Source organism: Triticum aestivum, chromosome 7A, assembly GCF_018294505.1.
Source record: "Triticum aestivum cultivar Chinese Spring chromosome 7A, IWGSC CS RefSeq v2.1, whole genome shotgun sequence".
Lineage (NCBI taxonomy): Eukaryota > Viridiplantae > Streptophyta > Magnoliopsida > Poales > Poaceae > Triticum > Triticum aestivum.
Window position 1 is genome coordinate 467,768,043 of NC_057812.1, and position 6,125 is coordinate 467,774,167.

Here is a 6,125-nt window from a genome sequence, read left to right on the forward strand (position 1 = left end):
CCGGCCATCGGACCAGCGTCATCGTGCAGGCAACAGTGGAGAGTGCCGTCGGCGAGCTCCGAGCCGCGATGTGTTTGTCTCTGCACGTCCTAGGAATTGGCCGAGTCGGAGAAGTCGGTCCTCAAGATCGAGCAGCTCTGGCGCGAGGCTGGCACCGCCGAGCAGACCTTCTTCTGCGCGGTGCGCGCTGGCCAAGCCCGCCGTGATACGGTTTCATGGAGATCCTCTTCAACTCCTTCATCGCACAGGTGCTGCAGGTGGCCGTTGGATCTTGCAACTCCGAGCCAACTTCTTCAGCTTGTCTATCCATGTGTATGTTGCACAAAAAAATTCTCATGTTGTATTGATGTTGCTGCTCCTACTCTCGTGTTCAAAGTGTATGATCTGATCTGATAGACACTTTGTTGATTGCTAGTATCACTTGTTGATGAGCAGGTGTTCATGTTTATGTCAGGTTCAGGGAACTGAACTGACGAACATCTACAACTAATGACGAATTCATACGACAAGTAGCTAGTTTTGGGGAGTGAAAAAAATAGAACTTCGATGCAATACAGAAGCTTGTGGAACCAAGTAAGGAGCCACATCCTGAAGCTTAGTCGTCGTCCGATCTTCAATGGACGTGGACCTGGTCATTTTTCCCAGACAAACTGGTAACTGAATTCCGATCAAGTGTTGAATCTCAGATAGTCAGACACTGTCATGATAGTTTCTAATGTGCTACAATAGAATATTATCCATATGCGTCGTCTTAAAACAATTGTTTTTTTCATTCTGTATAAGGTAGAACAAACTGTCACTTGTAATTAAGTTAGTCAGGCCCTTCGCAAAGAAATAAACTAAGTTAGTAGCAATGGAATGCATCAGCAGCGTACAAAGTTTAGGCTTGCCAAAAAGAAAAAGGATTCAGTAGTGATGTTGTTGAGGAAAAGTTGTTGGAGTGTGATCATGTTCCTCTCTGTCAGCAATGGGGACGAAAAAACATAACGATAACCTTTGACCCGGATGAAAAAAAGTTAAGAACATACCTCCGATAACTTTTGTATAAATGGTGTGGTAATATATAGACCAAAGACTTGATGACTTACGTGTAAATAGCACGGCAACTTTGACCTGGGAAAAGGTTGTGTTAAAAACTTAACCCATGGTAACTTTTGGCATGGGATAAAAAGTTGTTTGAAAACATATCTTGCAAATTCTATGTAAATACCATGATATTATACTCACCGCATACATAATAACTAAAAAGTTGCTGAAAATATGCCCACGGTAACTTCTATGTAAATAGCTTGATAATATAGAGCTGATATCAACACTTAAGGAGGGTTATTCTATCAGTACAGACTCTTGGGTCACTGCCAGTCGCACTACTAGGTCGTGTCTGGCGGTCTAGTTGTATGATGATTGCTTATGTTTGTTAGATGTTGATATATTGTCGGCTTGTGCTATGTAGCCTGATGCTGAAATGAAATGGCATCGAAACGTTCACTTGTCGTCTCCTTGCTTCTTTTGTGATTTTGCAGTTTGTGTTCTCGTTCGATGTATAATCAATCTCTAATGCATGATGCTAATCCATTTGGTTTACTGTTTATGCCAACATGCTCTGTTTATCTTTTTGTTTGTTAAATAAATATGTGATTTACTGTATAGGAGCTTCTGGATTTCAATGACAAGTGGCAATTTATCTCTTAAGAAATCTTAAGAGAAATGCATTGTGGAAGGATGACAATGTTTTTTGCCGCTTCTCTAGATTTTGAGTTCAAATTCTTCATGCTTCTAAATTTCAGTGACAAGTGGTACTACATTTCAATGAAGTGCTTTTGATTTATTTTTTGTGATGAATGAGTTGCTTAAATTCAAATATTTGATGATTTGGTAGTTGGTATAACATACATGACTGCTCGTAGTCATGTGATTAATTAGAGTTTGTGGGGAGATTTCAGTTTTAAAACTAATAACAACAGATGAGTAGTGCGATAACCCAAACAATGTTTTGTCCATAACAACATATGCACAATATTGGCAACTTTTGGCAATATCGGACGATAACTGTTGACCCCAAAATCTATTGAAACGGTGAAAAAGGTTCAGGTTTTCAAGCACAGTAATATCAGTATAAACATCATGATAACTTACATAGAACAGACGCGGTAACTTACGCAACCCAAGCCTGATAACTTTTTGAAACAAGGAAAAAAAGTTGTTGAAACATCCCCGATAACTTTTATGTGCATATGATGGTAATTTACGGAGCACCAACCTGATAACTTACACGCAACACCATGGTAAACTTTACTTCCGAGGAAATTTTTAAAGAAAAATACATCGGTAACTAATGTATAATAAATAACATGCTAATTTATGCACTGCATACCCAATAATTTACTCACCATTGTAAAATTGACATGTAGAAAAAAAGTGAGAGAAGTGCATATTACACCCCCAACTCTAGCCCTAGTCTAATATACACCCCTCAACTCCAATACCGTCTAAAATACACCCCTCAACTCTCAAAACCGGCTAGAATTCAACCCTCCCCTCCCTGTTGACCGGTTTTGACCCAGTTTGACCGATTTTGACTGAGTGAACAGTAAAAATAAAAATTTTAAAAACAAAAAAATATTTTTTTTTGACAAAATTCAAAAAGTTCCAAGTTTTTGCACCGCGTGAACAGTAAATTCAAAAAAAATCACCTTTTCATCATGTTTGGATACCTGAGTAAATTTGAGATGTCCGTAAATTCGAAAAAAATTCAAAATTTTCAGCATGGCGAACAGTAATTCGGGGAAAAAATCCAAAAAAAAATCAGCACGCGCTTAAACATCATCCATGCAAAAAAAGGGTTTTAAAAAAATCGATTTTACTGTTCGCCAAGCTGAAATTTTGAAAAGAAAATCGAATTTACGGACATCTCGAATTTACTTAGGTGTGCAAACATGCTGAAAAGGTGATTTTTTTTTTAATTTACTGTTCACACGGTGAAAAAAACTTGGAACATTTTTGAATTTTTTTCAAAAAAAATTATGGTTTTTAAAATTTTATTTTTACTGTTCACTCAGTCAAAACCGGTCAAACTGGGTCAAAACCGGTCAACAGGGAGGGGAGGGTTGAATTATGGCCAGTTTTGTGAGTTGGGGGGTGTATATTAGACGGTATTGGAGTTGGGGGTGTATATTAGACTAGGGCTAGAGTTGGGGGGGGGGGTGTAATATGCACTTCTCTCAAAAAAAGTTATTGAAACTAGTAAACGTGCACGTGCAACACACGTCTCCATCAATGCACATACAATTCGTGTGGGTATAAATGGAATACAAATGATCCCTTCAACCTATGGCGCATATTTCATCCATTATCATAACTCTATTCTTTATGGAAGCGACAAACCATATGTATTTAAACTTCCATATATAATCATTATTTCTTCTTATATCTTAAGTCTAATCATATTTTACTTGATGTTATGCACCTTAAATGTAAACCACTAAATCATACACCGTCAAAGCATCAATAAATTGGACGCATAATTAACCTCGCAAAGATGCATCACCATGTATCACAAGCTATACATACAACACATAGGCGTGTAAAAAGTAACCACAACAATCGTGAAGCTTCTCATGCGCTATAATCCACGAGTCACCTCGTGTCCTTATAAGGCAGTAAATATACATTAACAAAATGAAAATGAAAATAGAAGGACATGAAGTAGCCTTCAACATGGTGAGACCTTGTACCTGCTGCACAAACATGAGAGGTAAATCTGAAAGAAAAACTGTCAAACACATTAGACCGTAAGAAACCAAGGGATAAATTTGGATGTAGCCTCAAACATTTTATCCATCAGAAATGGAATAGAATATTAAAGCCAAACGGCAGGAAAAAAATGCTCTGAAATACTTATTATAGCATTTATATATAACAAAATTAATTCCATTCTTGTAGCGGTGCAGACTGCAATAGAGGCTACAAAAAAAGAAATATCAAGGGAACACTAATATAAGATTACCTTTGCATCATAATATATGCCTACTTTTTACTTTGATTTATATGTGGCTTGCCAATGAAATATCATTTGGTATATTTATTATGCCAGTACATGATTCCCCTTCAACCGCACAAGAACAACAGAGGTTTATTATCTTGGGTAAAAAAGCCGCACCAGGATCAACTGATCAAGTCTGCATCAAGTTTAGTGACATATGCAAAGAACTGGTTCTATACAAATACAATATATAAACAATGTATGCTCTCCAAATGACATGTAATTGATTCTAAAAAGGGAATCAAACAATCTAGAATGTATCTATTTCCTCCTAGCTCCGCACTGGCACTTTCGACTTAAAAAGAATCATACTGATTGCCTACATATAGTATGACAAAACATTAATCTGTCGTAAAATGTTACCATGATTTCAGCGAAAGCACAATGAATCTGTTAACTAACATTTTGATATGGTTTGAAAATTGTGCAATGGAATAAGGACAAGTTATTCATAAAGCCCATAAAAAATCAAAAGAAAATTAACCTACAATATATGTTTGGCCATAGCATTGTAGGTGATCCCCCTAACTCGAGCATGGTGGATTGGTGCAGACTCGCCCTTGAGCCAAAAAAAACTGCATCCGGTTTAAGTAAGGACGTACATGATTAATGGAGGATCAAATACTCACCTATATACTTTTTTGGCATGACCAACATGGAGGAAAATAACATTGCTATTGAGGATCAAGTATTAGCAATGTAACCTGCAAATTCCTGAAAGAGAAGAAGAATTCAGTGACCCCCAAAAATATGTACTTATTCTTAGAGATAGTGAAGTCAAATTTCTGCAACCTGCCAAATTTAACTATTTAAGCATGAGGTCACAATCAAAAAATCTGATGCTAGTCAACTAAAAAGATTAAATTCATAATTGTGAGATTATGGTGCAAATAATAAGAAGTACATGACAAATGTCAAAGTAACATCCCAATAACTTGAAAAGAAACTGGAGATGTCAAAATCATGTGTGGACACCAATAACTTGAAAGGTTAAAATTATGAAATTGAACTATACATTCACAATCCGAGACATAGTAAATAATATGCAATGGATAACCTCACGTTAAAAGATGGGCGCACATCTGCAGAGTATGTTTACATTCAGTACAAAGGCTCATGGCTTTGTTTTGGCTGCATCTTTGTTAGTAAGTGCAAACCCAAGATCAAGTTGAAATGATCTAGATGACGACTAGAAGGGGGGGGGGGTGAATAGGAGTTTTAAAACTTTTACGGATTTGGCTTTACCTAATGCGGAATTAAACTAACAGATACTTTTCAAGCACAAATCCTAAATATGCTAGGCTCAACTAAGTGCACCAACAACCTATGCTGAACAAGCTAGGCACTTAAGAAAACTAGCAAGCACAAACTATATCACAAGATATGGAAATAAAGGAACAACTAAGCAATTCAACTATTACAAGATATCTCAATATGAGAAGTATGAATTGCGGAAAGTAAAGGGTGTGCGTATGAGATGACCACAAGTGAGTCGGGGACGCGGATTTATCCCGAAGTTCACACTCATGAGAGTGCTAATCTCCGTTAGAGCGGTGCCGAAGCCGAAGCTCCGGGGCGTCACCAAGTGACTCACCGTATTCTCCCTTTCGAGTCACCCCCAACGGATGAGCCTCGGTTCACTCGGGGTTGGTCTTGAAGGCGACCACCACATCTTTACAAACTTCTCCGGAGCACACCACAACCACGGAAGCTTCCGGAGGAACTTGACCACCTAGGCCACTTGAACACCCTTCCCCGGAGCACACCACAAAAGGAAGCTTCCGGGGGAACCTTGGCCACATAGGCCTCTTCACAATCTTCTCAATGATATCAGCAAACCGTCTAGGAGGCGAAGCCTCCAAGAGTAATAAACTCACGGGCTCTCACTCGAACAAATCGATGCGGGGAGCTCAAACCAATGCAACAAATGCAATGCAAGGTCAAGCAACAAATGCTCAACTCACTCTCTCAATCTCACAGGATGCAACTCAAGAAAGTAGGAGATTGAAGAGAGGGGATGCAATGGAGGAAATCAACAAATGACTCCAAGATCCATCCACAAACCCCCCTTCACTTAGAGGGG